This window comes from Anabrus simplex, chromosome 8 (assembly GCF_040414725.1).
Source record: "Anabrus simplex isolate iqAnaSimp1 chromosome 8, ASM4041472v1, whole genome shotgun sequence".
In the NCBI taxonomy this organism is placed as follows: Eukaryota; Metazoa; Arthropoda; class Insecta; order Orthoptera; family Tettigoniidae; genus Anabrus; species Anabrus simplex.
This window is the reverse complement of record NC_090272.1, coordinates 36,056,256-36,082,669: the sequence shown is the minus strand read 5'-3', so window position 1 is coordinate 36,082,669 and position 26,414 is coordinate 36,056,256. Positions and strand designations below refer to the sequence as shown.

The 26,414-nt window shown below is 44.4% G+C and overlaps 51 non-coding genes across 51 annotated transcripts; 30 read left to right on the top strand and 21 right to left on the bottom strand.

Annotated features, from left to right (window-relative positions):
- Nucleotides 1–582: 582 nt before the first annotated feature.
- On the bottom strand, nucleotides 583–654 carry TRNAE-CUC (transfer RNA glutamic acid (anticodon CUC)). The gene has a single exon. It is a non-coding gene; the product is annotated as a tRNA-Glu (tRNA).
- A 2,741-nt stretch (nucleotides 655–3,395) lies between these two features.
- Nucleotides 3,396–3,486, bottom strand: TRNAY-GUA (transfer RNA tyrosine (anticodon GUA)). Its single transcript is given in 2 exon segments — nucleotides 3,396–3,431; nucleotides 3,450–3,486. It is a non-coding gene; the product is annotated as a tRNA-Tyr (tRNA).
- Nucleotides 3,487–3,616: 130 nt separating this feature from the next.
- On the top strand, nucleotides 3,617–3,688 carry TRNAD-GUC (transfer RNA aspartic acid (anticodon GUC)). Its single transcript has one exon. It is a non-coding gene; the product is annotated as a tRNA-Asp (tRNA).
- A 107-nt stretch (nucleotides 3,689–3,795) lies between these two features.
- On the top strand, nucleotides 3,796–3,867 carry TRNAD-GUC (transfer RNA aspartic acid (anticodon GUC)). Its single transcript has one exon. It is a non-coding gene; the product is annotated as a tRNA-Asp (tRNA).
- A 665-nt stretch (nucleotides 3,868–4,532) lies between these two features.
- On the bottom strand, nucleotides 4,533–4,604 carry TRNAE-CUC (transfer RNA glutamic acid (anticodon CUC)). The gene has a single exon. It is a non-coding gene; the product is annotated as a tRNA-Glu (tRNA).
- A 195-nt stretch (nucleotides 4,605–4,799) lies between these two features.
- On the top strand, nucleotides 4,800–4,871 carry TRNAE-UUC (transfer RNA glutamic acid (anticodon UUC)). Its single transcript has one exon. It is a non-coding gene; the product is annotated as a tRNA-Glu (tRNA).
- Nucleotides 4,872–5,774: 903 nt separating this feature from the next.
- Nucleotides 5,775–5,865, bottom strand: TRNAY-GUA (transfer RNA tyrosine (anticodon GUA)). The gene is given in 2 exon segments: nucleotides 5,775–5,810; nucleotides 5,829–5,865. It is a non-coding gene; the product is annotated as a tRNA-Tyr (tRNA).
- A 130-nt stretch (nucleotides 5,866–5,995) lies between these two features.
- TRNAD-GUC (transfer RNA aspartic acid (anticodon GUC)) lies at nucleotides 5,996–6,067 on the top strand. The gene has a single exon. It is a non-coding gene; the product is annotated as a tRNA-Asp (tRNA).
- A 107-nt stretch (nucleotides 6,068–6,174) lies between these two features.
- On the top strand, nucleotides 6,175–6,246 carry TRNAD-GUC (transfer RNA aspartic acid (anticodon GUC)). The gene has a single exon. It is a non-coding gene; the product is annotated as a tRNA-Asp (tRNA).
- A 665-nt stretch (nucleotides 6,247–6,911) lies between these two features.
- TRNAE-CUC (transfer RNA glutamic acid (anticodon CUC)) lies at nucleotides 6,912–6,983 on the bottom strand. The gene has a single exon. It is a non-coding gene; the product is annotated as a tRNA-Glu (tRNA).
- A 195-nt stretch (nucleotides 6,984–7,178) lies between these two features.
- Nucleotides 7,179–7,250, top strand: TRNAE-UUC (transfer RNA glutamic acid (anticodon UUC)). Its single transcript has one exon. It is a non-coding gene; the product is annotated as a tRNA-Glu (tRNA).
- A 903-nt stretch (nucleotides 7,251–8,153) lies between these two features.
- Nucleotides 8,154–8,244, bottom strand: TRNAY-GUA (transfer RNA tyrosine (anticodon GUA)). The gene is given in 2 exon segments: nucleotides 8,154–8,189; nucleotides 8,208–8,244. It is a non-coding gene; the product is annotated as a tRNA-Tyr (tRNA).
- Nucleotides 8,245–8,374: 130 nt separating this feature from the next.
- On the top strand, nucleotides 8,375–8,446 carry TRNAD-GUC (transfer RNA aspartic acid (anticodon GUC)). The gene has a single exon. It is a non-coding gene; the product is annotated as a tRNA-Asp (tRNA).
- Nucleotides 8,447–8,553: 107 nt separating this feature from the next.
- On the top strand, nucleotides 8,554–8,625 carry TRNAD-GUC (transfer RNA aspartic acid (anticodon GUC)). The gene has a single exon. It is a non-coding gene; the product is annotated as a tRNA-Asp (tRNA).
- A 665-nt stretch (nucleotides 8,626–9,290) lies between these two features.
- TRNAE-CUC (transfer RNA glutamic acid (anticodon CUC)) lies at nucleotides 9,291–9,362 on the bottom strand. The gene has a single exon. It is a non-coding gene; the product is annotated as a tRNA-Glu (tRNA).
- A 195-nt stretch (nucleotides 9,363–9,557) lies between these two features.
- Nucleotides 9,558–9,629, top strand: TRNAE-UUC (transfer RNA glutamic acid (anticodon UUC)). Its single transcript has one exon. It is a non-coding gene; the product is annotated as a tRNA-Glu (tRNA).
- A 903-nt stretch (nucleotides 9,630–10,532) lies between these two features.
- On the bottom strand, nucleotides 10,533–10,623 carry TRNAY-GUA (transfer RNA tyrosine (anticodon GUA)). Its single transcript is given in 2 exon segments — nucleotides 10,533–10,568; nucleotides 10,587–10,623. It is a non-coding gene; the product is annotated as a tRNA-Tyr (tRNA).
- Nucleotides 10,624–10,753: 130 nt separating this feature from the next.
- On the top strand, nucleotides 10,754–10,825 carry TRNAD-GUC (transfer RNA aspartic acid (anticodon GUC)). Its single transcript has one exon. It is a non-coding gene; the product is annotated as a tRNA-Asp (tRNA).
- A 107-nt stretch (nucleotides 10,826–10,932) lies between these two features.
- TRNAD-GUC (transfer RNA aspartic acid (anticodon GUC)) lies at nucleotides 10,933–11,004 on the top strand. Its single transcript has one exon. It is a non-coding gene; the product is annotated as a tRNA-Asp (tRNA).
- A 665-nt stretch (nucleotides 11,005–11,669) lies between these two features.
- On the bottom strand, nucleotides 11,670–11,741 carry TRNAE-CUC (transfer RNA glutamic acid (anticodon CUC)). The gene has a single exon. It is a non-coding gene; the product is annotated as a tRNA-Glu (tRNA).
- A 195-nt stretch (nucleotides 11,742–11,936) lies between these two features.
- Nucleotides 11,937–12,008, top strand: TRNAE-UUC (transfer RNA glutamic acid (anticodon UUC)). The gene has a single exon. It is a non-coding gene; the product is annotated as a tRNA-Glu (tRNA).
- Nucleotides 12,009–12,911: 903 nt separating this feature from the next.
- Nucleotides 12,912–13,002, bottom strand: TRNAY-GUA (transfer RNA tyrosine (anticodon GUA)). Its single transcript is given in 2 exon segments — nucleotides 12,912–12,947; nucleotides 12,966–13,002. It is a non-coding gene; the product is annotated as a tRNA-Tyr (tRNA).
- A 130-nt stretch (nucleotides 13,003–13,132) lies between these two features.
- On the top strand, nucleotides 13,133–13,204 carry TRNAD-GUC (transfer RNA aspartic acid (anticodon GUC)). The gene has a single exon. It is a non-coding gene; the product is annotated as a tRNA-Asp (tRNA).
- Nucleotides 13,205–13,311: 107 nt separating this feature from the next.
- On the top strand, nucleotides 13,312–13,383 carry TRNAD-GUC (transfer RNA aspartic acid (anticodon GUC)). The gene has a single exon. It is a non-coding gene; the product is annotated as a tRNA-Asp (tRNA).
- A 665-nt stretch (nucleotides 13,384–14,048) lies between these two features.
- Nucleotides 14,049–14,120, bottom strand: TRNAE-CUC (transfer RNA glutamic acid (anticodon CUC)). The gene has a single exon. It is a non-coding gene; the product is annotated as a tRNA-Glu (tRNA).
- A 195-nt stretch (nucleotides 14,121–14,315) lies between these two features.
- On the top strand, nucleotides 14,316–14,387 carry TRNAE-UUC (transfer RNA glutamic acid (anticodon UUC)). Its single transcript has one exon. It is a non-coding gene; the product is annotated as a tRNA-Glu (tRNA).
- A 903-nt stretch (nucleotides 14,388–15,290) lies between these two features.
- On the bottom strand, nucleotides 15,291–15,381 carry TRNAY-GUA (transfer RNA tyrosine (anticodon GUA)). Its single transcript is given in 2 exon segments — nucleotides 15,291–15,326; nucleotides 15,345–15,381. It is a non-coding gene; the product is annotated as a tRNA-Tyr (tRNA).
- Nucleotides 15,382–15,511: 130 nt separating this feature from the next.
- On the top strand, nucleotides 15,512–15,583 carry TRNAD-GUC (transfer RNA aspartic acid (anticodon GUC)). The gene has a single exon. It is a non-coding gene; the product is annotated as a tRNA-Asp (tRNA).
- Nucleotides 15,584–15,690: 107 nt separating this feature from the next.
- TRNAD-GUC (transfer RNA aspartic acid (anticodon GUC)) lies at nucleotides 15,691–15,762 on the top strand. Its single transcript has one exon. It is a non-coding gene; the product is annotated as a tRNA-Asp (tRNA).
- A 665-nt stretch (nucleotides 15,763–16,427) lies between these two features.
- On the bottom strand, nucleotides 16,428–16,499 carry TRNAE-CUC (transfer RNA glutamic acid (anticodon CUC)). The gene has a single exon. It is a non-coding gene; the product is annotated as a tRNA-Glu (tRNA).
- Nucleotides 16,500–16,694: 195 nt separating this feature from the next.
- Nucleotides 16,695–16,766, top strand: TRNAE-UUC (transfer RNA glutamic acid (anticodon UUC)). Its single transcript has one exon. It is a non-coding gene; the product is annotated as a tRNA-Glu (tRNA).
- Nucleotides 16,767–17,669: 903 nt separating this feature from the next.
- Nucleotides 17,670–17,760, bottom strand: TRNAY-GUA (transfer RNA tyrosine (anticodon GUA)). Its single transcript is given in 2 exon segments — nucleotides 17,670–17,705; nucleotides 17,724–17,760. It is a non-coding gene; the product is annotated as a tRNA-Tyr (tRNA).
- A 130-nt stretch (nucleotides 17,761–17,890) lies between these two features.
- On the top strand, nucleotides 17,891–17,962 carry TRNAD-GUC (transfer RNA aspartic acid (anticodon GUC)). Its single transcript has one exon. It is a non-coding gene; the product is annotated as a tRNA-Asp (tRNA).
- Nucleotides 17,963–18,069: 107 nt separating this feature from the next.
- TRNAD-GUC (transfer RNA aspartic acid (anticodon GUC)) lies at nucleotides 18,070–18,141 on the top strand. Its single transcript has one exon. It is a non-coding gene; the product is annotated as a tRNA-Asp (tRNA).
- A 665-nt stretch (nucleotides 18,142–18,806) lies between these two features.
- On the bottom strand, nucleotides 18,807–18,878 carry TRNAE-CUC (transfer RNA glutamic acid (anticodon CUC)). The gene has a single exon. It is a non-coding gene; the product is annotated as a tRNA-Glu (tRNA).
- Nucleotides 18,879–19,073: 195 nt separating this feature from the next.
- Nucleotides 19,074–19,145, top strand: TRNAE-UUC (transfer RNA glutamic acid (anticodon UUC)). The gene has a single exon. It is a non-coding gene; the product is annotated as a tRNA-Glu (tRNA).
- A 903-nt stretch (nucleotides 19,146–20,048) lies between these two features.
- TRNAY-GUA (transfer RNA tyrosine (anticodon GUA)) lies at nucleotides 20,049–20,139 on the bottom strand. The gene is given in 2 exon segments: nucleotides 20,049–20,084; nucleotides 20,103–20,139. It is a non-coding gene; the product is annotated as a tRNA-Tyr (tRNA).
- Nucleotides 20,140–20,269: 130 nt separating this feature from the next.
- Nucleotides 20,270–20,341, top strand: TRNAD-GUC (transfer RNA aspartic acid (anticodon GUC)). The gene has a single exon. It is a non-coding gene; the product is annotated as a tRNA-Asp (tRNA).
- A 107-nt stretch (nucleotides 20,342–20,448) lies between these two features.
- Nucleotides 20,449–20,520, top strand: TRNAD-GUC (transfer RNA aspartic acid (anticodon GUC)). Its single transcript has one exon. It is a non-coding gene; the product is annotated as a tRNA-Asp (tRNA).
- A 665-nt stretch (nucleotides 20,521–21,185) lies between these two features.
- TRNAE-CUC (transfer RNA glutamic acid (anticodon CUC)) lies at nucleotides 21,186–21,257 on the bottom strand. Its single transcript has one exon. It is a non-coding gene; the product is annotated as a tRNA-Glu (tRNA).
- Nucleotides 21,258–21,452: 195 nt separating this feature from the next.
- TRNAE-UUC (transfer RNA glutamic acid (anticodon UUC)) lies at nucleotides 21,453–21,524 on the top strand. The gene has a single exon. It is a non-coding gene; the product is annotated as a tRNA-Glu (tRNA).
- Nucleotides 21,525–22,427: 903 nt separating this feature from the next.
- TRNAY-GUA (transfer RNA tyrosine (anticodon GUA)) lies at nucleotides 22,428–22,518 on the bottom strand. Its single transcript is given in 2 exon segments — nucleotides 22,428–22,463; nucleotides 22,482–22,518. It is a non-coding gene; the product is annotated as a tRNA-Tyr (tRNA).
- A 130-nt stretch (nucleotides 22,519–22,648) lies between these two features.
- Nucleotides 22,649–22,720, top strand: TRNAD-GUC (transfer RNA aspartic acid (anticodon GUC)). The gene has a single exon. It is a non-coding gene; the product is annotated as a tRNA-Asp (tRNA).
- Nucleotides 22,721–22,827: 107 nt separating this feature from the next.
- TRNAD-GUC (transfer RNA aspartic acid (anticodon GUC)) lies at nucleotides 22,828–22,899 on the top strand. Its single transcript has one exon. It is a non-coding gene; the product is annotated as a tRNA-Asp (tRNA).
- A 665-nt stretch (nucleotides 22,900–23,564) lies between these two features.
- On the bottom strand, nucleotides 23,565–23,636 carry TRNAE-CUC (transfer RNA glutamic acid (anticodon CUC)). The gene has a single exon. It is a non-coding gene; the product is annotated as a tRNA-Glu (tRNA).
- Nucleotides 23,637–23,831: 195 nt separating this feature from the next.
- TRNAE-UUC (transfer RNA glutamic acid (anticodon UUC)) lies at nucleotides 23,832–23,903 on the top strand. The gene has a single exon. It is a non-coding gene; the product is annotated as a tRNA-Glu (tRNA).
- A 903-nt stretch (nucleotides 23,904–24,806) lies between these two features.
- Nucleotides 24,807–24,897, bottom strand: TRNAY-GUA (transfer RNA tyrosine (anticodon GUA)). Its single transcript is given in 2 exon segments — nucleotides 24,807–24,842; nucleotides 24,861–24,897. It is a non-coding gene; the product is annotated as a tRNA-Tyr (tRNA).
- A 130-nt stretch (nucleotides 24,898–25,027) lies between these two features.
- Nucleotides 25,028–25,099, top strand: TRNAD-GUC (transfer RNA aspartic acid (anticodon GUC)). The gene has a single exon. It is a non-coding gene; the product is annotated as a tRNA-Asp (tRNA).
- A 107-nt stretch (nucleotides 25,100–25,206) lies between these two features.
- Nucleotides 25,207–25,278, top strand: TRNAD-GUC (transfer RNA aspartic acid (anticodon GUC)). The gene has a single exon. It is a non-coding gene; the product is annotated as a tRNA-Asp (tRNA).
- Nucleotides 25,279–25,943: 665 nt separating this feature from the next.
- TRNAE-CUC (transfer RNA glutamic acid (anticodon CUC)) lies at nucleotides 25,944–26,015 on the bottom strand. The gene has a single exon. It is a non-coding gene; the product is annotated as a tRNA-Glu (tRNA).
- A 195-nt stretch (nucleotides 26,016–26,210) lies between these two features.
- TRNAE-UUC (transfer RNA glutamic acid (anticodon UUC)) lies at nucleotides 26,211–26,282 on the top strand. The gene has a single exon. It is a non-coding gene; the product is annotated as a tRNA-Glu (tRNA).
- The last annotated feature ends 132 nt before the right edge of the window (nucleotides 26,283–26,414 follow it).

The window sequence follows — 26,414 nt, the reverse complement described above, 5'->3', positions numbered from 1 at the left end:
GCGCATTGGCCTGCTCGCGTTAAGTCCTCCCGTTTTAGCAATAAGAGGTGGTAAGAGTGACTCTTTCAAACAACAACAGGATAAAACGTTTTGTCACGAATGTGACTTTGTCACGACATTTTGGAGCTGTTACATTTGTGTCACTGTCACGGTTGTCACTGATACATCAAAGTCACGACTTTTCCCACCTCTAGTGTAAAGGAGGGAATGCTGACACCTAGCGCGTAGCGAATACATTAATAATGACTTCTGGTCGGAACATCGCTAACGCTATGTTAGTGCCATCTGCCGGTGACTATGTGAACTTATCATACCCCTAAATCACTTCAGTTTTACGTAGACAACGGTTCAGATTCAAATTCTTTGAATATGGCAGCTTTTCTTGGATGATTAAGTAAAACCCAAGCATAAAAAATTAAATATAGAGTTCCTCGTAAGACATCCATGAATACACATGCATTACCTAGTATTTTTTGAGTAGGCCTAAATAAAAATTGCAAATTTTGACACTTTGGCGATTCATAATGACAAGTAGAAATAATGATGTTTCAGAAAACGAAACAACCGATGTTGTAAAATTAGTTCCGGTACCGGGAATCGAACCCGAGCCTCCTGGGTGAGAGCCAGGTATCCTAGCCACTAGACCATACCGGAGTCGATATTGTGAAGTGAAAGAAATGATCTTTTGGCCCGCTGCATGGAATTCGGTAAATGTAGAAGTTCTTTATGATGTGATGAATTGTGAAGCGTCTCGGTTTATATCTCAGAACTAATGTGATGCAGAAAAACTTTAATATCACATGACATTTATTCAGAGCGGTATTTTTCAGAACTTAAAGAGTACGGGTAAGTGGAATGAATCTTCGTAGTGAATTTTTTACGTCGTGACGTCCTCTCTGACGTCAATCTATTTACTGTATCCCCTGTCTGTCGGAAGAGGCCACGAAAAGGGGCGCCAGTAGTCGGCGATCTCTTTCGCACCACTACAGTTTTAATATGGATTCCAAACAAGAAGGCAACTTGCCAGTCAGGTGACGGGTTCTTCACATAATAATAACAACAACAACAATAATAATAATAATAATAATAATAATAATAATAATAATAATAATAATAATAATAATAATAATAATAATAATAATAATAATAATACACCTCTCTGGTGTAGTGGTTAGTGTGATTAGCTGCCTTCTCACTTCCCAATTCTCTAGGGAAATACTGGGATGGTACCTAACTAAAGGACACGGCGGGTGACCACTGTTCAATAGAAGGTGAGGCCACCTGGACGAGGTACTGGTCCTTCTCCCAAGTTGTTTCCCCGCCCCAAGGTGTCACACTCCAGGACACCAATACCTCGCCAAGGCGGCCTCGCCTTCTATGCTGAACAGGGGCCTTGTGGGGGGATGGGAGAATTGGAAGGAATAGACAAGGAAGTGGCCTTAAGTTAGGTACCATCCCAGCATTTCCCTGGAGGAGAAGTGGGAAACCACGAAAAACAACTTCCAGGATGGCTGAGGTGGGAATCGAATCCAACTCTACTCACTTGACCTCCCGAGGCTGAGTGGACCCCGTTCCAACCGTCGTACCACTTTTTCAAATTTCGTGGCATAGCCGAGAATTGAACCCGAGCTTGCGGGGGTGGTAGCTAATCACATTAACCATTACACCAGAGATGCGGACTATTAAACTTCCACTTCATTAAAATCATGTAGATACCGACGAAGAAAAGACAAGGGCCTTATGAAGCCTGGAATTGAAAGACACCATAGGCCACGGAAAACTTAATACAGCCGCGATTGGAAAAGAACAAGAGTTGATCGAGAGAGGTCGCAAAGGATAGATGAAAGTGAGGAATCTGACAAAAGTGGAAGTAACGCCAGAACCCAGCGAAGTGATCGTCAATTAATGTTCGCAGTTCAAAAGCCTCTGGGGTCCATTTTGAACGCCTCTTACGACAGGCAGGGGATACCGTGGATATTATTCTACAGTGAGGTAAACGACTACCTATTCCATTGGAATGTAAAAGTTAGGCAGACTGTGCACGGCGGGCAGTAGCCCAGGCAGTCTGAATTGGCAGGTTCGTACCCGGCTCCATCGGATGGTATTGGAAGGTGCTCGAATACGTAAGCCATGTGTCGATAGATTTACTAGCAATAAAGAACTCCCCCGGGAGTCGGGACTAAATTCCAGCACGTCGGCGTCGCCGAAACCAGTAAAATTATTTAGTGGGACTGAAAGATTATTATAGTAACATACATACAATTCCTCTCGTACGTTACTGTAGGCATAAATATCATCAAAGAGGATACGATGTCAAACGCAAGATACATTTCAGAGCAGCAATTGTAACTGATTCAAAACTATATACTTACTTAATAAGAGACGGACAAATTTTTTTTCTTTTTTTACAAATTTCAGTTCGAGAGAAACGTGTCTTCACTTACTGTTCGCGATTAAAAAATTACAATTAAAGTTCGAGCAAATTACTAGTAACACTTGATTAGAGATTCTACACGATTCAATTAAAAATTGACAACATTAGAAATCCCACCAGCCACTTACAGCAAAACGTGCATTAGCTACATGGTTATTGTAAAAAAAAAACCAACAACAAAAAGAACACTACGAAGAAACAGCACGGCTCAATATCCTAAAAACGTCCAAAAGGTTGCCAGATATTAATATAAAATTCCCCATTAAACTTGTATTAAATTTCCGTTTGTGGATCATTAATACACAATTCATAGAATATGGAAAATAAAACATGATGCTTATTATGAAATGTCATATCAAAACAAAGGGTGCTTATCGCTAGGCCAGGTGGGAGAATTGCGGCTGGCAACAGTATCATTGAAATGTGAGTAAGAAAAATAACTTAAAAAAAGGTTACGTAGGGCGAAGAGAACATGAGGAAAAGAAAGACCGTATAGCTGACAGAAAGTACTGCGGTTGCAGTTCGGAAATCACGGGGAAGCATGCATCCACTGTGCAACCTTATTACTAAACAACATCGCGGGACGTGGGCAATTGGCAAGTCTCTCGACAGTTCTCGACCACTTGCGATGCGGTTCCTTTGCCTGCCGTATTTAGAGTTCGTACTGAGTAGTTCTTGATTAGAAGGTTAATCAGATCCTCATACTGTGGTAATTTGTTATATGGCAAGTACTCAACCTGAAGATGAACTGGATTCTCAAGACCTAGTCAGTACCCGTACATAAGTTTTCTAGTTCACAATCTCAAAGTCGTTTGATCCTCAAGCGTAGTAATCTAACTACCAGTAACACATTTCACGTAATGTAACTTAGCGGAAATAACGTTACCGGTGTGTTATTAATGATATGTGAACGACACTGTAAAGTAATGTTCCCGAAAGAGGTAATTGATTGTAAAATATCTCCTCCGGGCCGGATTTGAACCAGCGACCTATGGATGTCTGATGACTTTCTCCTCTACAGTCCACCGCTCTACCAACTGAGCTACCAGAGGCGATGTAGGTGAGTACTGAACTGTCATGTGTTGCAGAAAACACAAGTAGTTGTTCACGGCTCATGTTTTGAACGGTGTTGAATTATGTGCAGTGCTAAAGAAAACAATTCAGATTTACGACGATCAGATGTCCTCGGTAGTATAGTGGTCAGTATCCCCGCCTGTCACGCGGGAGACCGGGGTTCGATTCCACGCCGGGGAGGAATTTTTAACATATTGAGATAAAGGAATTGTGGTTGTTGGTGCACTAATACGCATCTCTTGTAACTGAATAAAGGAAAGAAATGAGACGAGATGAAGAATTTTGTATCCTCGGTAGTATAGTGGTCAGTATCCCCGCCTGTCACGCGGGAGACCGGGGTTCGATTCCCCGCCGGGGAGGTATTTTTGAAATCCTCAGGGAATTGGAGAATCAAATAAAGAAGACTTCAAATGTGAGAAAAATGACAGTTGAGCTCTTTTCAGATTGTTAGCCGATACTCAGAGAAATGCGGTAGCAATCATCATAATCATAACTGTGACCGCATTCAGGTATTTTCGTCTGCTGTCATGTCAGTTTCGACGTTCCGTTGTGCAATAACAGATGGCAGAGGAACGCGATGTGTGGCTGGGGGATCTTTCGTACGACATATAGTGCCGAATGGAAACCTATCTAACAAACACAGGAATACCGTTGCTGGGGTTGAAGCCACGATCATGGGATCTCTTCCACTGATCCACTGAGTTGTTGAAATTAGGTTCATTGTGTACTTACTCGTTTCTCAAGGAGCAAAACCCCTTAGAAACACTGATCATAAGAGAACAAGGACACATTGCGGCTCTTCCATGAATGAAGCTACCGTACTGGAAAAAGAAAGAGAACCTAATCGAAGGAGATCCAAGTCTAGTTTCCCCTTTCACCACGTGACTGTTCCATGTAATCACTACATTTGACATTACATATTCAGAGTTCACTTTCAGTACGGTCTCATCGTGAGTTCTAAGTTACAGTAATTGTTCTGCTCCGAAAAAGTGTTAAAATAAACAAAGAATGGATAAAATAAAATTTCCGGTACCGGGAATCGAACCCGAGCCTCCTGGGTGAGAGCCAGGTATCCTAGCCACTAGACCATACCGGACACAGCGCAAATTTAGAAACAAGTCAAACGCTGAGTGGCGGGAGTTAAGGGCTAAAGTTATTTTTTCTCTTCTCAAACGTGCGAATGACCACAAGAGATCTGTTTTGCTTGCTTCTAATAGGCGACCATTTAAAACTGCAGACCAGTTGGTGTATTGAACAAGTCTCGTGACTGTCTCAAAACATAGCCGTCGTCTCCGGTATGGTCTAGTGGCTAGGATACCTGGCTTTCACCCAGGAGGCTCGGGTTCGATTCCCGGTACCGGAATAGATTTTTGAAGCAAGATTAGGCTGCGCGTAGAAAATCTATTCGACATGGACATGGACAGCAGCTATCAACTCAACACAGCTACAGGCCTGTACTGTACAGCAAACCGCGCGTGCGCAACCGGCCGATTACTACTGCTCCGAATGTGATTTCACGTTTTCACCCTCCTAGGGGGCAACGACCTGTCTACGTCCGTCAGGCGACGAGATGTGGCGCGGTGAATGTGAGAAGGGTGCGTGCGGTCTTGGACAATATAAGACACTGTACCGGCATTCGCCATACTGAGGAGTCATTAGGCCACATTTTATTTCTTTTAACTGCTATCATTTTGTTTGAAACCAAATGGATCATTGATCCTGACTAGCTCGGGGAAAGTTCGCATGGCCTTGAATTGCATGAAATGGCGAGCGGAAGAAAGGTCGTATTGTGCCGAGAAGACAAGAATAGCTAATAGCGTAGGGAAAATAGTTCCAGTTTAGAAGCATGCATCCACTGTGCAACCTTATTACTAAACAACATCGCGGGACGTGGGCAATTGGCAAGTCTCTCGACAGTTCTCGACCACTTGCGATGCGGTTCCTTTGCCTGCCGTATTTAGAGTTCGTACTGAGTAGTTCTTGATTAGAAGGTTAATCAGATCCTCATACTGTGGTAATTTGTTATATGGCAAGTACTCAACCTGAAGATGAACTGGATTCTCAAGACCTAGTCAGTACCCGTACATAAGTTTTCTAGTTCACAATCTCAAAGTCGTTTGATCCTCAAGCGTAGTAATCTAACTACCAGTAACACATTTCACGTAATGTAACTTAGCGGAAATAACGTTACCGGTGTGTTATTAATGATATGTGAACGACACTGTAAAGTAATGTTCCCGAAAGAGGTAATTGATTGTAAAATATCTCCTCCGGGCCGGATTTGAACCAGCGACCTATGGATGTCTGATGACTTTCTCCTCTACAGTCCACCGCTCTACCAACTGAGCTACCAGAGGCGATGTAGGTGAGTACTGAACTGTCATGTGTTGCAGAAAACACAAGTAGTTGTTCACGGCTCATGTTTTGAACGGTGTTGAATTATGTGCAGTGCTAAAGAAAACAATTCAGATTTACGACGATCAGATGTCCTCGGTAGTATAGTGGTCAGTATCCCCGCCTGTCACGCGGGAGACCGGGGTTCGATTCCACGCCGGGGAGGAATTTTTAACATATTGAGATAAAGGAATTGTGGTTGTTGGTGCACTAATACGCATCTCTTGTAACTGAATAAAGGAAAGAAATGAGACGAGATGAAGAATTTTGTATCCTCGGTAGTATAGTGGTCAGTATCCCCGCCTGTCACGCGGGAGACCGGGGTTCGATTCCCCGCCGGGGAGGTATTTTTGAAATCCTCAGGGAATTGGAGAATCAAATAAAGAAGACTTCAAATGTGAGAAAAATGACAGTTGAGCTCTTTTCAGATTGTTAGCCGATACTCAGAGAAATGCGGTAGCAATCATCATAATCATAACTGTGACCGCATTCAGGTATTTTCGTCTGCTGTCATGTCAGTTTCGACGTTCCGTTGTGCAATAACAGATGGCAGAGGAACGCGATGTGTGGCTGGGGGATCTTTCGTACGACATATAGTGCCGAATGGAAACCTATCTAACAAACACAGGAATACCGTTGCTGGGGTTGAAGCCACGATCATGGGATCTCTTCCACTGATCCACTGAGTTGTTGAAATTAGGTTCATTGTGTACTTACTCGTTTCTCAAGGAGCAAAACCCCTTAGAAACACTGATCATAAGAGAACAAGGACACATTGCGGCTCTTCCATGAATGAAGCTACCGTACTGGAAAAAGAAAGAGAACCTAATCGAAGGAGATCCAAGTCTAGTTTCCCCTTTCACCACGTGACTGTTCCATGTAATCACTACATTTGACATTACATATTCAGAGTTCACTTTCAGTACGGTCTCATCGTGAGTTCTAAGTTACAGTCATTGTTCTGCTCCGAAAAAGTGTTAAAATAAACAAAGAATGGATAAAATAAAATTTCCGGTACCGGGAATCGAACCCGAGCCTCCTGGGTGAGAGCCAGGTATCCTAGCCACTAGACCATACCGGACACAGCGCAAATTTAGAAACAAGTCAAACGCTGAGTGGCGGGAGTTAAGGGCTAAAGTTATTTTTTCTCTTCTCAAACGTGCGAATGACCACAAGAGATCTGTTTTGCTTGCTTCTAATAGGCGACCATTTAAAACTGCAGACCAGTTGGTGTATTGAACAAGTCTCGTGACTGTCTCAAAACATAGCCGTCGTCTCCGGTATGGTCTAGTGGCTAGGATACCTGGCTTTCACCCAGGAGGCTCGGGTTCGATTCCCGGTACCGGAATAGATTTTTGAAGCAAGATTAGGCTGCGCGTAGAAAATCTATTCGACATGGACATGGACAGCAGCTATCAACTCAACACAGCTACAGGCCTGTACTGTACAGCAAACCGCGCGTGCGCAACCGGCCGATTACTACTGCTCCGAATGTGATTTCACGTTTTCACCCTCCTAGGGGGCAACGACCTGTCTACGTCCGTCAGGCGACGAGATGTGGCGCGGTGAATGTGAGAAGGGTGCGTGCGGTCTTGGACAATATAAGACACTGTACCGGCATTCGCCATACTGAGGAGTCATTAGGCCACATTTTATTTCTTTTAACTGCTATCATTTTGTTTGAAACCAAATGGATCATTGATCCTGACTAGCTCGGGGAAAGTTCGCATGGCCTTGAATTGCATGAAATGGCGAGCGGAAGAAAGGTCGTATTGTGCCGAGAAGACAAGAATAGCTAATAGCGTAGGGAAAATAGTTCCAGTTTAGAAGCATGCATCCACTGTGCAACCTTATTACTAAACAACATCGCGGGACGTGGGCAATTGGCAAGTCTCTCGACAGTTCTCGACCACTTGCGATGCGGTTCCTTTGCCTGCCGTATTTAGAGTTCGTACTGAGTAGTTCTTGATTAGAAGGTTAATCAGATCCTCATACTGTGGTAATTTGTTATATGGCAAGTACTCAACCTGAAGATGAACTGGATTCTCAAGACCTAGTCAGTACCCGTACATAAGTTTTCTAGTTCACAATCTCAAAGTCGTTTGATCCTCAAGCGTAGTAATCTAACTACCAGTAACACATTTCACGTAATGTAACTTAGCGGAAATAACGTTACCGGTGTGTTATTAATGATATGTGAACGACACTGTAAAGTAATGTTCCCGAAAGAGGTAATTGATTGTAAAATATCTCCTCCGGGCCGGATTTGAACCAGCGACCTATGGATGTCTGATGACTTTCTCCTCTACAGTCCACCGCTCTACCAACTGAGCTACCAGAGGCGATGTAGGTGAGTACTGAACTGTCATGTGTTGCAGAAAACACAAGTAGTTGTTCACGGCTCATGTTTTGAACGGTGTTGAATTATGTGCAGTGCTAAAGAAAACAATTCAGATTTACGACGATCAGATGTCCTCGGTAGTATAGTGGTCAGTATCCCCGCCTGTCACGCGGGAGACCGGGGTTCGATTCCACGCCGGGGAGGAATTTTTAACATATTGAGATAAAGGAATTGTGGTTGTTGGTGCACTAATACGCATCTCTTGTAACTGAATAAAGGAAAGAAATGAGACGAGATGAAGAATTTTGTATCCTCGGTAGTATAGTGGTCAGTATCCCCGCCTGTCACGCGGGAGACCGGGGTTCGATTCCCCGCCGGGGAGGTATTTTTGAAATCCTCAGGGAATTGGAGAATCAAATAAAGAAGACTTCAAATGTGAGAAAAATGACAGTTGAGCTCTTTTCAGATTGTTAGCCGATACTCAGAGAAATGCGGTAGCAATCATCATAATCATAACTGTGACCGCATTCAGGTATTTTCGTCTGCTGTCATGTCAGTTTCGACGTTCCGTTGTGCAATAACAGATGGCAGAGGAACGCGATGTGTGGCTGGGGGATCTTTCGTACGACATATAGTGCCGAATGGAAACCTATCTAACAAACACAGGAATACCGTTGCTGGGGTTGAAGCCACGATCATGGGATCTCTTCCACTGATCCACTGAGTTGTTGAAATTAGGTTCATTGTGTACTTACTCGTTTCTCAAGGAGCAAAACCCCTTAGAAACACTGATCATAAGAGAACAAGGACACATTGCGGCTCTTCCATGAATGAAGCTACCGTACTGGAAAAAGAAAGAGAACCTAATCGAAGGAGATCCAAGTCTAGTTTCCCCTTTCACCACGTGACTGTTCCATGTAATCACTACATTTGACATTACATATTCAGAGTTCACTTTCAGTACGGTCTCATCGTGAGTTCTAAGTTACAGTAATTGTTCTGCTCCGAAAAAGTGTTAAAATAAACAAAGAATGGATAAAATAAAATTTCCGGTACCGGGAATCGAACCCGAGCCTCCTGGGTGAGAGCCAGGTATCCTAGCCACTAGACCATACCGGACACAGCGCAAATTTAGAAACAAGTCAAACGCTGAGTGGCGGGAGTTAAGGGCTAAAGTTATTTTTTCTCTTCTCAAACGTGCGAATGACCACAAGAGATCTGTTTTGCTTGCTTCTAATAGGCGACCATTTAAAACTGCAGACCAGTTGGTGTATTGAACAAGTCTCGTGACTGTCTCAAAACATAGCCGTCGTCTCCGGTATGGTCTAGTGGCTAGGATACCTGGCTTTCACCCAGGAGGCTCGGGTTCGATTCCCGGTACCGGAATAGATTTTTGAAGCAAGATTAGGCTGCGCGTAGAAAATCTATTCGACATGGACATGGACAGCAGCTATCAACTCAACACAGCTACAGGCCTGTACTGTACAGCAAACCGCGCGTGCGCAACCGGCCGATTACTACTGCTCCGAATGTGATTTCACGTTTTCACCCTCCTAGGGGGCAACGACCTGTCTACGTCCGTCAGGCGACGAGATGTGGCGCGGTGAATGTGAGAAGGGTGCGTGCGGTCTTGGACAATATAAGACACTGTACCGGCATTCGCCATACTGAGGAGTCATTAGGCCACATTTTATTTCTTTTAACTGCTATCATTTTGTTTGAAACCAAATGGATCATTGATCCTGACTAGCTCGGGGAAAGTTCGCATGGCCTTGAATTGCATGAAATGGCGAGCGGAAGAAAGGTCGTATTGTGCCGAGAAGACAAGAATAGCTAATAGCGTAGGGAAAATAGTTCCAGTTTAGAAGCATGCATCCACTGTGCAACCTTATTACTAAACAACATCGCGGGACGTGGGCAATTGGCAAGTCTCTCGACAGTTCTCGACCACTTGCGATGCGGTTCCTTTGCCTGCCGTATTTAGAGTTCGTACTGAGTAGTTCTTGATTAGAAGGTTAATCAGATCCTCATACTGTGGTAATTTGTTATATGGCAAGTACTCAACCTGAAGATGAACTGGATTCTCAAGACCTAGTCAGTACCCGTACATAAGTTTTCTAGTTCACAATCTCAAAGTCGTTTGATCCTCAAGCGTAGTAATCTAACTACCAGTAACACATTTCACGTAATGTAACTTAGCGGAAATAACGTTACCGGTGTGTTATTAATGATATGTGAACGACACTGTAAAGTAATGTTCCCGAAAGAGGTAATTGATTGTAAAATATCTCCTCCGGGCCGGATTTGAACCAGCGACCTATGGATGTCTGATGACTTTCTCCTCTACAGTCCACCGCTCTACCAACTGAGCTACCAGAGGCGATGTAGGTGAGTACTGAACTGTCATGTGTTGCAGAAAACACAAGTAGTTGTTCACGGCTCATGTTTTGAACGGTGTTGAATTATGTGCAGTGCTAAAGAAAACAATTCAGATTTACGACGATCAGATGTCCTCGGTAGTATAGTGGTCAGTATCCCCGCCTGTCACGCGGGAGACCGGGGTTCGATTCCACGCCGGGGAGGAATTTTTAACATATTGAGATAAAGGAATTGTGGTTGTTGGTGCACTAATACGCATCTCTTGTAACTGAATAAAGGAAAGAAATGAGACGAGATGAAGAATTTTGTATCCTCGGTAGTATAGTGGTCAGTATCCCCGCCTGTCACGCGGGAGACCGGGGTTCGATTCCCCGCCGGGGAGGTATTTTTGAAATCCTCAGGGAATTGGAGAATCAAATAAAGAAGACTTCAAATGTGAGAAAAATGACAGTTGAGCTCTTTTCAGATTGTTAGCCGATACTCAGAGAAATGCGGTAGCAATCATCATAATCATAACTGTGACCGCATTCAGGTATTTTCGTCTGCTGTCATGTCAGTTTCGACGTTCCGTTGTGCAATAACAGATGGCAGAGGAACGCGATGTGTGGCTGGGGGATCTTTCGTACGACATATAGTGCCGAATGGAAACCTATCTAACAAACACAGGAATACCGTTGCTGGGGTTGAAGCCACGATCATGGGATCTCTTCCACTGATCCACTGAGTTGTTGAAATTAGGTTCATTGTGTACTTACTCGTTTCTCAAGGAGCAAAACCCCTTAGAAACACTGATCATAAGAGAACAAGGACACATTGCGGCTCTTCCATGAATGAAGCTACCGTACTGGAAAAAGAAAGAGAACCTAATCGAAGGAGATCCAAGTCTAGTTTCCCCTTTCACCACGTGACTGTTCCATGTAATCACTACATTTGACATTACATATTCAGAGTTCACTTTCAGTACGGTCTCATCGTGAGTTCTAAGTTACAGTCATTGTTCTGCTCCGAAAAAGTGTTAAAATAAACAAAGAATGGATAAAATAAAATTTCCGGTACCGGGAATCGAACCCGAGCCTCCTGGGTGAGAGCCAGGTATCCTAGCCACTAGACCATACCGGACACAGCGCAAATTTAGAAACAAGTCAAACGCTGAGTGGCGGGAGTTAAGGGCTAAAGTTATTTTTTCTCTTCTCAAACGTGCGAATGACCACAAGAGATCTGTTTTGCTTGCTTCTAATAGGCGACCATTTAAAACTGCAGACCAGTTGGTGTATTGAACAAGTCTCGTGACTGTCTCAAAACATAGCCGTCGTCTCCGGTATGGTCTAGTGGCTAGGATACCTGGCTTTCACCCAGGAGGCTCGGGTTCGATTCCCGGTACCGGAATAGATTTTTGAAGCAAGATTAGGCTGCGCGTAGAAAATCTATTCGACATGGACATGGACAGCAGCTATCAACTCAACACAGCTACAGGCCTGTACTGTACAGCAAACCGCGCGTGCGCAACCGGCCGATTACTACTGCTCCGAATGTGATTTCACGTTTTCACCCTCCTAGGGGGCAACGACCTGTCTACGTCCGTCAGGCGACGAGATGTGGCGCGGTGAATGTGAGAAGGGTGCGTGCGGTCTTGGACAATATAAGACACTGTACCGGCATTCGCCATACTGAGGAGTCATTAGGCCACATTTTATTTCTTTTAACTGCTATCATTTTGTTTGAAACCAAATGGATCATTGATCCTGACTAGCTCGGGGAAAGTTCGCATGGCCTTGAATTGCATGAAATGGCGAGCGGAAGAAAGGTCGTATTGTGCCGAGAAGACAAGAATAGCTAATAGCGTAGGGAAAATAGTTCCAGTTTAGAAGCATGCATCCACTGTGCAACCTTATTACTAAACAACATCGCGGGACGTGGGCAATTGGCAAGTCTCTCGACAGTTCTCGACCACTTGCGATGCGGTTCCTTTGCCTGCCGTATTTAGAGTTCGTACTGAGTAGTTCTTGATTGGAAGGTTAATCAGATCCTCATACTGTGGTAATTTGTTATATGGCAAGTACTCAACCTGAAGATGAACTGGATTCTCAAGACCTAGTCAGTACCCGTACATAAGTTTTCTAGTTCACAATCTCAAAGTCGTTTGATCCTCAAGCGTAGTAATCTAACTACCAGTAACACATTTCACGTAATGTAACTTAGCGGAAATAACGTTACCGGTGTGTTATTAATGATATGTGAACGACACTGTAAAGTAATGTTCCCGAAAGAGGTAATTGATTGTAAAATATCTCCTCCGGGCCGGATTTGAACCAGCGACCTATGGATGTCTGATGACTTTCTCCTCTACAGTCCACCGCTCTACCAACTGAGCTACCAGAGGCGATGTAGGTGAGTACTGAACTGTCATGTGTTGCAGAAAACACAAGTAGTTGTTCACGGCTCATGTTTTGAACGGTGTTGAATTATGTGCAGTGCTAAAGAAAACAATTCAGATTTACGACGATCAGATGTCCTCGGTAGTATAGTGGTCAGTATCCCCGCCTGTCACGCGGGAGACCGGGGTTCGATTCCACGCCGGGGAGGAATTTTTAACATATTGAGATAAAGGAATTGTGGTTGTTGGTGCACTAATACGCATCTCTTGTAACTGAATAAAGGAAAGAAATGAGACGAGATGAAGAATTTTGTATCCTCGGTAGTATAGTGGTCAGTATCCCCGCCTGTCACGCGGGAGACCGGGGTTCGATTCCCCGCCGGGGAGGTATTTTTGAAATCCTCAGGGAATTGGAGAATCAAATAAAGAAGACTTCAAATGTGAGAAAAATGACAGTTGAGCTCTTTTCAGATTGTTAGCCGATACTCAGAGAAATGCGGTAGCAATCATCATAATCATAACTGTGACCGCATTCAGGTATTTTCGTCTGCTGTCATGTCAGTTTCGACGTTCCGTTGTGCAATAACAGATGGCAGAGGAACGCGATGTGTGGCTGGGGGATCTTTCGTACGACATATAGTGCCGAATGGAAACCTATCTAACAAACACAGGAATACCGTTGCTGGGGTTGAAGCCACGATCATGGGATCTCTTCCACTGATCCACTGAGTTGTTGAAATTAGGTTCATTGTGTACTTACTCGTTTCTCAAGGAGCAAAACCCCTTAGAAACACTGATCATAAGAGAACAAGGACACATTGCGGCTCTTCCATGAATGAAGCTACCGTACTGGAAAAAGAAAGAGAACCTAATCGAAGGAGATCCAAGTCTAGTTTCCCCTTTCACCACGTGACTGTTCCATGTAATCACTACATTTGACATTACATATTCAGAGTTCACTTTCAGTACGGTCTCATCGTGAGTTCTAAGTTACAGTCATTGTTCTGCTCCGAAAAAGTGTTAAAATAAACAAAGAATGGATAAAATAAAATTTCCGGTACCGGGAATCGAACCCGAGCCTCCTGGGTGAGAGCCAGGTATCCTAGCCACTAGACCATACCGGACACAGCGCAAATTTAGAAACAAGTCAAACGCTGAGTGGCGGGAGTTAAGGGCTAAAGTTATTTTTTCTCTTCTCAAACGTGCGAATGACCACAAGAGATCTGTTTTGCTTGCTTCTAATAGGCGACCATTTAAAACTGCAGACCAGTTGGTGTATTGAACAAGTCTCGTGACTGTCTCAAAACATAGCCGTCGTCTCCGGTATGGTCTAGTGGCTAGGATACCTGGCTTTCACCCAGGAGGCTCGGGTTCGATTCCCGGTACCGGAATAGATTTTTGAAGCAAGATTAGGCTGCGCGTAGAAAATCTATTCGACATGGACATGGACAGCAGCTATCAACTCAACACAGCTACAGGCCTGTACTGTACAGCAAACCGCGCGTGCGCAACCGGCCGATTACTACTGCTCCGAATGTGATTTCACGTTTTCACCCTCCTAGGGGGCAACGACCTGTCTACGTCCGTCAGGCGACGAGATGTGGCGCGGTGAATGTGAGAAGGGTGCGTGCGGTCTTGGACAATATAAGACACTGTACCGGCATTCGCCATACTGAGGAGTCATTAGGCCACATTTTATTTCTTTTAACTGCTATCATTTTGTTTGAAACCAAATGGATCATTGATCCTGACTAGCTCGGGGAAAGTTCGCATGGCCTTGAATTGCATGAAATGGCGAGCGGAAGAAAGGTCGTATTGTGCCGAGAAGACAAGAATAGCTAATAGCGTAGGGAAAATAGTTCCAGTTTAGAAGCATGCATCCACTGTGCAACCTTATTACTAAACAACATCGCGGGACGTGGGCAATTGGCAAGTCTCTCGACAGTTCTCGACCACTTGCGATGCGGTTCCTTTGCCTGCCGTATTTAGAGTTCGTACTGAGTAGTTCTTGATTAGAAGGTTAATCAGATCCTCATACTGTGGTAATTTGTTATATGGCAAGTACTCAACCTGAAGATGAACTGGATTCTCAAGACCTAGTCAGTACCCGTACATAAGTTTTCTAGTTCACAATCTCAAAGTCGTTTGATCCTCAAGCGTAGTAATCTAACTACCAGTAACACATTTCACGTAATGTAACTTAGCGGAAATAACGTTACCGGTGTGTTATTAATGATATGTGAACGACACTGTAAAGTAATGTTCCCGAAAGAGGTAATTGATTGTAAAATATCTCCTCCGGGCCGGATTTGAACCAGCGACCTATGGATGTCTGATGACTTTCTCCTCTACAGTCCACCGCTCTACCAACTGAGCTACCAGAGGCGATGTAGGTGAGTACTGAACTGTCATGTGTTGCAGAAAACACAAGTAGTTGTTCACGGCTCATGTTTTGAACGGTGTTGAATTATGTGCAGTGCTAAAGAAAACAATTCAGATTTACGACGATCAGATGTCCTCGGTAGTATAGTGGTCAGTATCCCCGCCTGTCACGCGGGAGACCGGGGTTCGATTCCACGCCGGGGAGGAATTTTTAACATATTGAGATAAAGGAATTGTGGTTGTTGGTGCACTAATACGCATCTCTTGTAACTGAATAAAGGAAAGAAATGAGACGAGATGAAGAATTTTGTATCCTCGGTAGTATAGTGGTCAGTATCCCCGCCTGTCACGCGGGAGACCGGGGTTCGATTCCCCGCCGGGGAGGTATTTTTGAAATCCTCAGGGAATTGGAGAATCAAATAAAGAAGACTTCAAATGTGAGAAAAATGACAGTTGAGCTCTTTTCAGATTGTTAGCCGATACTCAGAGAAATGCGGTAGCAATCATCATAATCATAACTGTGACCGCATTCAGGTATTTTCGTCTGCTGTCATGTCAGTTTCGACGTTCCGTTGTGCAATAACAGATGGCAGAGGAACGCGATGTGTGGCTGGGGGATCTTTCGTACGACATATAGTGCCGAATGGAAACCTATCTAACAAACACAGGAATACCGTTGCTGGGGTTGAAGCCACGATCATGGGATCTCTTCCACTGATCCACTGAGTTGTTGAAATTAGGTTCATTGTGTACTTACTCGTTTCTCAAGGAGCAAAACCCCTTAGAAACACTGATCATAAGAGAACAAGGACACATTGCGGCTCTTCCATGAATGAAGCTACCGTACTGGAAAAAGAAAGAGAACCTAATCGAAGGAGATCCAAGTCTAGTTTCCCCTTTCACCACGTGACTGTTCCATGTAATCACTACATTTGACATTACATATTCAGAGTTCACTTTCAGTACGGTCTCATCGTGAGTTCTAAGTTACAGTCATTGTTCTGCTCCGAAAAAGTGTTAAAATAAACAAAGAATGGATAAAATAAAATTTCCGGTACCGGGAATCGAACCCGAGCCTCCTGGGTGAGAGCCAGGTATCCTAGCCACTAGACCATACCGGACACAGCGCAAATTTAGAAACAAGTCAAACGCTGAGTGGCGGGAGTTAAGGGCTAAAGTTATTTTTTCTCTTCTCAAACGTGCGAATGACCACAAGAGATCTGTTTTGCTTGCTTCTAATAGGCGACCATTTAAAACTGCAGACCAGTTGGTGTATTGAACAAGTCTCGTGACTGTCTCAAAACATAGCCGTCGTCTCCGGTATGGTCTAGTGGCTAGGATACCTGGCTTTCACCCAGGAGGCTCGGGTTCGATTCCCGGTACCGGAATAGATTTTTGAAGCAAGATTAGGCTGCGCGTAGAAAATCTATTCGACATGGACATGGACAGCAGCTATCAACTCAACACAGCTACAGGCCTGTACTGTACAGCAAACCGCGCGTGCGCAACCGGCCGATTACTACTGCTCCGAATGTGATTTCACGTTTTCACCCTCCTAGGGGGCAACGACCTGTCTACGTCCGTCAGGCGACGAGATGTGGCGCGGTGAATGTGAGAAGGGTGCGTGCGGTCTTGGACAATATAAGACACTGTACCGGCATTCGCCATACTGAGGAGTCATTAGGCCACATTTTATTTCTTTTAACTGCTATCATTTTGTTTGAAACCAAATGGATCATTGATCCTGACTAGCTCGGGGAAAGTTCGCATGGCCTTGAATTGCATGAAATGGCGAGCGGAAGAAAGGTCGTATTGTGCCGAGAAGACAAGAATAGCTAATAGCGTAGGGAAAATAGTTCCAGTTTAGAAGCATGCATCCACTGTGCAACCTTATTACTAAACAACATCGCGGGACGTGGGCAATTGGCAAGTCTCTCGACAGTTCTCGACCACTTGCGATGCGGTTCCTTTGCCTGCCGTATTTAGAGTTCGTACTGAGTAGTTCTTGATTAGAAGGTTAATCAGATCCTCATACTGTGGTAATTTGTTATATGGCAAGTACTCAACCTGAAGATGAACTGGATTCTCAAGACCTAGTCAGTACCCGTACATAAGTTTTCTAGTTCACAATCTCAAAGTCGTTTGATCCTCAAGCGTAGTAATCTAACTACCAGTAACACATTTCACGTAATGTAACTTAGCGGAAATAACGTTACCGGTGTGTTATTAATGATATGTGAACGACACTGTAAAGTAATGTTCCCGAAAGAGGTAATTGATTGTAAAATATCTCCTCCGGGCCGGATTTGAACCAGCGACCTATGGATGTCTGATGACTTTCTCCTCTACAGTCCACCGCTCTACCAACTGAGCTACCAGAGGCGATGTAGGTGAGTACTGAACTGTCATGTGTTGCAGAAAACACAAGTAGTTGTTCACGGCTCATGTTTTGAACGGTGTTGAATTATGTGCAGTGCTAAAGAAAACAATTCAGATTTACGACGATCAGATGTCCTCGGTAGTATAGTGGTCAGTATCCCCGCCTGTCACGCGGGAGACCGGGGTTCGATTCCACGCCGGGGAGGAATTTTTAACATATTGAGATAAAGGAATTGTGGTTGTTGGTGCACTAATACGCATCTCTTGTAACTGAATAAAGGAAAGAAATGAGACGAGATGAAGAATTTTGTATCCTCGGTAGTATAGTGGTCAGTATCCCCGCCTGTCACGCGGGAGACCGGGGTTCGATTCCCCGCCGGGGAGGTATTTTTGAAATCCTCAGGGAATTGGAGAATCAAATAAAGAAGACTTCAAATGTGAGAAAAATGACAGTTGAGCTCTTTTCAGATTGTTAGCCGATACTCAGAGAAATGCGGTAGCAATCATCATAATCATAACTGTGACCGCATTCAGGTATTTTCGTCTGCTGTCATGTCAGTTTCGACGTTCCGTTGTGCAATAACAGATGGCAGAGGAACGCGATGTGTGGCTGGGGGATCTTTCGTACGACATATAGTGCCGAATGGAAACCTATCTAACAAACACAGGAATACCGTTGCTGGGGTTGAAGCCACGATCATGGGATCTCTTCCACTGATCCACTGAGTTGTTGAAATTAGGTTCATTGTGTACTTACTCGTTTCTCAAGGAGCAAAACCCCTTAGAAACACTGATCATAAGAGAACAAGGACACATTGCGGCTCTTCCATGAATGAAGCTACCGTACTGGAAAAAGAAAGAGAACCTAATCGAAGGAGATCCAAGTCTAGTTTCCCCTTTCACCACGTGACTGTTCCATGTAATCACTACATTTGACATTACATATTCAGAGTTCACTTTCAGTACGGTCTCATCGTGAGTTCTAAGTTACAGTCATTGTTCTGCTCCGAAAAAGTGTTAAAATAAACAAAGAATGGATAAAATAAAATTTCCGGTACCGGGAATCGAACCCGAGCCTCCTGGGTGAGAGCCAGGTATCCTAGCCACTAGACCATACCGGACACAGCGCAAATTTAGAAACAAGTCAAACGCTGAGTGGCGGGAGTTAAGGGCTAAAGTTATTTTTTCTCTTCTCAAACGTGCGAATGACCACAAGAGATCTGTTTTGCTTGCTTCTAATAGGCGACCATTTAAAACTGCAGACCAGTTGGTGTATTGAACAAGTCTCGTGACTGTCTCAAAACATAGCCGTCGTCTCCGGTATGGTCTAGTGGCTAGGATACCTGGCTTTCACCCAGGAGGCTCGGGTTCGATTCCCGGTACCGGAATAGATTTTTGAAGCAAGATTAGGCTGCGCGTAGAAAATCTATTCGACATGGACATGGACAGCAGCTATCAACTCAACACAGCTACAGGCCTGTACTGTACAGCAAACCGCGCGTGCGCAACCGGCCGATTACTACTGCTCCGAATGTGATTTCACGTTTTCACCCTCCTAGGGGGCAACGACCTGTCTACGTCCGTCAGGCGACGAGATGTGGCGCGGTGAATGTGAGAAGGGTGCGTGCGGTCTTGGACAATATAAGACACTGTACCGGCATTCGCCATACTGAGGAGTCATTAGGCCACATTTTATTTCTTTTAACTGCTATCATTTTGTTTGAAACCAAATGGATCATTGATCCTGACTAGCTCGGGGAAAGTTCGCATGGCCTTGAATTGCATGAAATGGCGAGCGGAAGAAAGGTCGTATTGTGCCGAGAAGACAAGAATAGCTAATAGCGTAGGGAAAATAGTTCCAGTTTAGAAGCATGCATCCACTGTGCAACCTTATTACTAAACAACATCGCGGGACGTGGGCAATTGGCAAGTCTCTCGACAGTTCTCGACCACTTGCGATGCGGTTCCTTTGCCTGCCGTATTTAGAGTTCGTACTGAGTAGTTCTTGATTGGAAGGTTAATCAGATCCTCATACTGTGGTAATTTGTTATATGGCAAGTACTCAACCTGAAGATGAACTGGATTCTCAAGACCTAGTCAGTACCCGTACATAAGTTTTCTAGTTCACAATCTCAAAGTCGTTTGATCCTCAAGCGTAGTAATCTAACTACCAGTAACACATTTCACGTAATGTAACTTAGCGGAAATAACGTTACCGGTGTGTTATTAATGATATGTGAACGACACTGTAAAGTAATGTTCCCGAAAGAGGTAATTGATTGTAAAATATCTCCTCCGGGCCGGATTTGAACCAGCGACCTATGGATGTCTGATGACTTTCTCCTCTACAGTCCACCGCTCTACCAACTGAGCTACCAGAGGCGATGTAGGTGAGTACTGAACTGTCATGTGTTGCAGAAAACACAAGTAGTTGTTCACGGCTCATGTTTTGAACGGTGTTGAATTATGTGCAGTGCTAAAGAAAACAATTCAGATTTACGACGATCAGATGTCCTCGGTAGTATAGTGGTCAGTATCCCCGCCTGTCACGCGGGAGACCGGGGTTCGATTCCACGCCGGGGAGGAATTTTTAACATATTGAGATAAAGGAATTGTGGTTGTTGGTGCACTAATACGCATCTCTTGTAACTGAATAAAGGAAAGAAATGAGACGAGATGAAGAATTTTGTATCCTCGGTAGTATAGTGGTCAGTATCCCCGCCTGTCACGCGGGAGACCGGGGTTCGATTCCCCGCCGGGGAGGTATTTTTGAAATCCTCAGGGAATTGGAGAATCAAATAAAGAAGACTTCAAATGTGAGAAAAATGACAGTTGAGCTCTTTTCAGATTGTTAGCCGATACTCAGAGAAATGCGGTAGCAATCATCATAATCATAACTGTGACCGCATTCAGGTATTTTCGTCTGCTGTCATGTCAGTTTCGACGTTCCGTTGTGCAATAACAGATGGCAGAGGAACGCGATGTGTGGCTGGGGGATCTTTCGTACGACATATAGTGCCGAATGGAAACCTATCTAACAAACACAGGAATACCGTTGCTGGGGTTGAAGCCACGATCATGGGATCTCTTCCACTGATCCACTGAGTTGTTGAAATTAGGTTCATTGTGTACTTACTCGTTTCTCAAGGAGCAAAACCCCTTAGAAACACTGATCATAAGAGAACAAGGACACATTGCGGCTCTTCCATGAATGAAGCTACCGTACTGGAAAAAGAAAGAGAACCTAATCGAAGGAGATCCAAGTCTAGTTTCCCCTTTCACCACGTGACTGTTCCATGTAATCACTACATTTGACATTACATATTCAGAGTTCACTTTCAGTACGGTCTCATCGTGAGTTCTAAGTTACAGTAATTGTTCTGCTCCGAAAAAGTGTTAAAATAAACAAAGAATGGATAAAATAAAATTTCCGGTACCGGGAATCGAACCCGAGCCTCCTGGGTGAGAGCCAGGTATCCTAGCCACTAGACCATACCGGACACAGCGCAAATTTAGAAACAAGTCAAACGCTGAGTGGCGGGAGTTAAGGGCTAAAGTTATTTTTTCTCTTCTCAAACGTGCGAATGACCACAAGAGATCTGTTTTGCTTGCTTCTAATAGGCGACCATTTAAAACTGCAGACCAGTTGGTGTATTGAACAAGTCTCGTGACTGTCTCAAAACATAGCCGTCGTCTCCGGTATGGTCTAGTGGCTAGGATACCTGGCTTTCACCCAGGAGGCTCGGGTTCGATTCCCGGTACCGGAATAGATTTTTGAAGCAAGATTAGGCTGCGCGTAGAAAATCTATTCGACATGGACATGGACAGCAGCTATCAACTCAACACAGCTACAGGCCTGTACTGTACAGCAAACCGCGCGTGCGCAACCGGCCGATTACTACTGCTCCGAATGTGATTTCACGTTTTCACCCTCCTAGGGGGCAACGACCTGTCTACGTCCGTCAGGCGACGAGATGTGGCGCGGTGAATGTGAGAAGGGTGCGTGCGGTCTTGGACAATATAAGACACTGTACCGGCATTCGCCATACTGAGGAGTCATTAGGCCACATTTTATTTCTTTTAACTGCTATCATTTTGTTTGAAACCAAATGGATCATTGATCCTGACTAGCTCGGGGAAAGTTCGCATGGCCTTGAATTGCATGAAATGGCGAGCGGAAGAAAGGTCGTATTGTGCCGAGAAGACAAGAATAGCTAATAGCGTAGGGAAAATAGTTCCAGTTTAGAAGCATGCATCCACTGTGCAACCTTATTACTAAACAACATCGCGGGACGTGGGCAATTGGCAAGTCTCTCGACAGTTCTCGACCACTTGCGATGCGGTTCCTTTGCCTGCCGTATTTAGAGTTCGTACTGAGTAGTTCTTGATTAGAAGGTTAATCAGATCCTCATACTGTGGTAATTTGTTATATGGCAAGTACTCAACCTGAAGATGAACTGGATTCTCAAGACCTAGTCAGTACCCGTACATAAGTTTTCTAGTTCACAATCTCAAAGTCGTTTGATCCTCAAGCGTAGTAATCTAACTACCAGTAACACATTTCACGTAATGTAACTTAGCGGAAATAACGTTACCGGTGTGTTATTAATGATATGTGAACGACACTGTAAAGTAATGTTCCCGAAAGAGGTAATTGATTGTAAAATATCTCCTCCGGGCCGGATTTGAACCAGCGACCTATGGATGTCTGATGACTTTCTCCTCTACAGTCCACCGCTCTACCAACTGAGCTACCAGAGGCGATGTAGGTGAGTACTGAACTGTCATGTGTTGCAGAAAACACAAGTAGTTGTTCACGGCTCATGTTTTGAACGGTGTTGAATTATGTGCAGTGCTAAAGAAAACAATTCAGATTTACGACGATCAGATGTCCTCGGTAGTATAGTGGTCAGTATCCCCGCCTGTCACGCGGGAGACCGGGGTTCGATTCCACGCCGGGGAGGAATTTTTAACATATTGAGATAAAGGAATTGTGGTTGTTGGTGCACTAATACGCATCTCTTGTAACTGAATAAAGGAAAGAAATGAGACGAGATGAAGAATTTTGTATCCTCGGTAGTATAGTGGTCAGTATCCCCGCCTGTCACGCGGGAGACCGGGGTTCGATTCCCCGCCGGGGAGGTATTTTTGAAATCCTCAGGGAATTGGAGAATCAAATAAAGAAGACTTCAAATGTGAGAAAAATGACAGTTGAGCTCTTTTCAGATTGTTAGCCGATACTCAGAGAAATGCGGTAGCAATCATCATAATCATAACTGTGACCGCATTCAGGTATTTTCGTCTGCTGTCATGTCAGTTTCGACGTTCCGTTGTGCAATAACAGATGGCAGAGGAACGCGATGTGTGGCTGGGGGATCTTTCGTACGACATATAGTGCCGAATGGAAACCTATCTAACAAACACAGGAATACCGTTGCTGGGGTTGAAGCCACGATCATGGGATCTCTTCCACTGATCCACTGAGTTGTTGAAATTAGGTTCATTGTGTACTTACTCGTTTCTCAAGGAGCAAAACCCCTTAGAAACACTGATCATAAGAGAACAAGGACACATTGCGGCTCTTCCATGAATGAAGCTACCGTACTGGAAAAAGAAAGAGAACCTAATCGAAGGAGATCCAAGTCTAGTTTCCCCTTTCACCACGTGACTGTTCCATGTAATCACTACATTTGACATTACATATTCAGAGTTCACTTTCAGTACGGTCTCATCGTGAGTTCTAAGTTACAGTAATTGTTCTGCTCCGAAAAAGTGTTAAAATAAACAAAGAATGGATAAAATAAAATTTCCGGTACCGGGAATCGAACCCGAGCCTCCTGGGTGAGAGCCAGGTATCCTAGCCACTAGACCATACCGGACACAGCGCAAATTTAGAAACAAGTCAAACGCTGAGTGGCGGGAGTTAAGGGCTAAAGTTATTTTTTCTCTTCTCAAACGTGCGAATGACCACAAGAGATCTGTTTTGCTTGCTTCTAATAGGCGACCATTTAAAACTGCAGACCAGTTGGTGTATTGAACAAGTCTCGTGACTGTCTCAAAACATAGCCGTCGTCTCCGGTATGGTCTAGTGGCTAGGATACCTGGCTTTCACCCAGGAGGCTCGGGTTCGATTCCCGGTACCGGAATAGATTTTTGAAGCAAGATTAGGCTGCGCGTAGAAAATCTATTCGACATGGACATGGACAGCAGCTATCAACTCAACACAGCTACAGGCCTGTACTGTACAGCAAACCGCGCGTGCGCAACCGGCCGATTACTACTGCTCCGAATGTGATTTCACGTTTTCACCCTCCTAGGGGGCAACGACCTGTCTACGTCCGTCAGGCGACGAGATGTGGCGCGGTGAATGTGAGAAGGGTGCGTGCGGTCTTGGACAATATAAGACACTGTACCGGCATTCGCCATACTGAGGAGTCATTAGGCCACATTTTATTTCTTTTAACTGCTATCATTTTGTTTGAAACCAAATGGATCATTGATCCTGACTAGCTCGGGGAAAGTTCGCATGGCCTTGAATTGCATGAAATGGCGAGCGGAAGAAAGGTCGTATTGTGCCGAGAAGACAAGAATAGCTAATAGCGTAGGGAAAATAGTTCCAGTTTAGAAGCATGCATCCACTGTGCAACCTTATTACTAAACAACATCGCGGGACGTGGGCAATTGGCAAGTCTCTCGACAGTTCTCGACCACTTGCGATGCGGTTCCTTTGCCTGCCGTATTTAGAGTTCGTACTGAGTAGTTCTTGATTAGAAGGTTAATCAGATCCTCATACTGTGGTAATTTGTTATATGGCAAGTACTCAACCTGAAGATGAACTGGATTCTCAAGACCTAGTCAGTACCCGTACATAAGTTTTCTAGTTCACAATCTCAAAGTCGTTTGATCCTCAAGCGTAGTAATCTAACTACCAGTAACACATTTCACGTAATGTAACTTAGCGGAAATAACGTTACCGGTGTGTTATTAATGATATGTGAACGACACTGTAAAGTAATGTTCCCGAAAGAGGTAATTGATTGTAAAATATCTCCTCCGGGCCGGATTTGAACCAGCGACCTATGGATGTCTGATGACTTTCTCCTCTACAGTCCACCGCTCTACCAACTGAGCTACCAGAGGCGATGTAGGTGAGTACTGAACTGTCATGTGTTGCAGAAAACACAAGTAGTTGTTCACGGCTCATGTTTTGAACGGTGTTGAATTATGTGCAGTGCTAAAGAAAACAATTCAGATTTACGACGATCAGATGTCCTCGGTAGTATAGTGGTCAGTATCCCCGCCTGTCACGCGGGAGACCGGGGTTCGATTCCACGCCGGGGAGGAATTTTTAACATATTGAGATAAAGGAATTGTGGTTGTTGGTGCACTAATACGCATCTCTTGTAACTGAATAAAGGAAAGAAATGAGACGAGATGAAGAATTTTGTATCCTCGGTAGTATAGTGGTCAGTATCCCCGCCTGTCACGCGGGAGACCGGGGTTCGATTCCCCGCCGGGGAGGTATTTTTGAAATCCTCAGGGAATTGGAGAATCAAATAAAGAAGACTTCAAATGTGAGAAAAATGACAGTTGAGCTCTTTTCAGATTGTTAGCCGATACTCAGAGAAATGCGGTAGCAATCATCATAATCATAACTGTGACCGCATTCAGGTATTTTCGTCTGCTGTCATGTCAGTTTCGACGTTCCGTTGTGCAATAACAGATGGCAGAGGAACGCGATGTGTGGCTGGGGGATCTTTCGTACGACATATAGTGCCGAATGGAAACCTATCTAACAAACACAGGAATACCGTTGCTGGGGTTGAAGCCACGATCATGGGATCTCTTCCACTGATCCACTGAGTTGTTGAAATTAGGTTCATTGTGTACTTACTCGTTTCTCAAGGAGCAAAACCCCTTAGAAACACTGATCATAAGAGAACAAGGACACATTGCGGCTCTTCCATGAATGAAGCTACCGTACTGGAAAAAGAAAGAGAACCTAATCGAAGGAGATCCAAGTCTAGTTTCCCCTTTCACCACGTGACTGTTCCATGTAATCACTACATTTGACATTACATATTCAGAGTTCACTTTCAGTACGGTCTCATCGTGAGTTCTAAGTTACAGTAATTGTTCTGCTCCGAAAAAGTGTTAAAATAAACAAAGAATGGATAAAATAAAATTTCCGGTACCGGGAATCGAACCCGAGCCTCCTGGGTGAGAGCCAGGTATCCTAGCCACTAGACCATACCGGACACAGCGCAAATTTAGAAACAAGTCAAACGCTGAGTGGCGGGAGTTAAGGGCTAAAGTTATTTTTTCTCTTCTCAAACGTGCGAATGACCACAAGAGATCTGTTTTGCTTGCTTCTAATAGGCGACCATTTAAAACTGCAGACCAGTTGGTGTATTGAACAAGTCTCGTGACTGTCTCAAAACATAGCCGTCGTCTCCGGTATGGTCTAGTGGCTAGGATACCTGGCTTTCACCCAGGAGGCTCGGGTTCGATTCCCGGTACCGGAATAGATTTTTGAAGCAAGATTAGGCTGCGCGTAGAAAATCTATTCGACATGGACATGGACAGCAGCTATCAACTCAACACAGCTACAGGCCTGTACTGTACAGCAAACCGCGCGTGCGCAACCGGCCGATTAC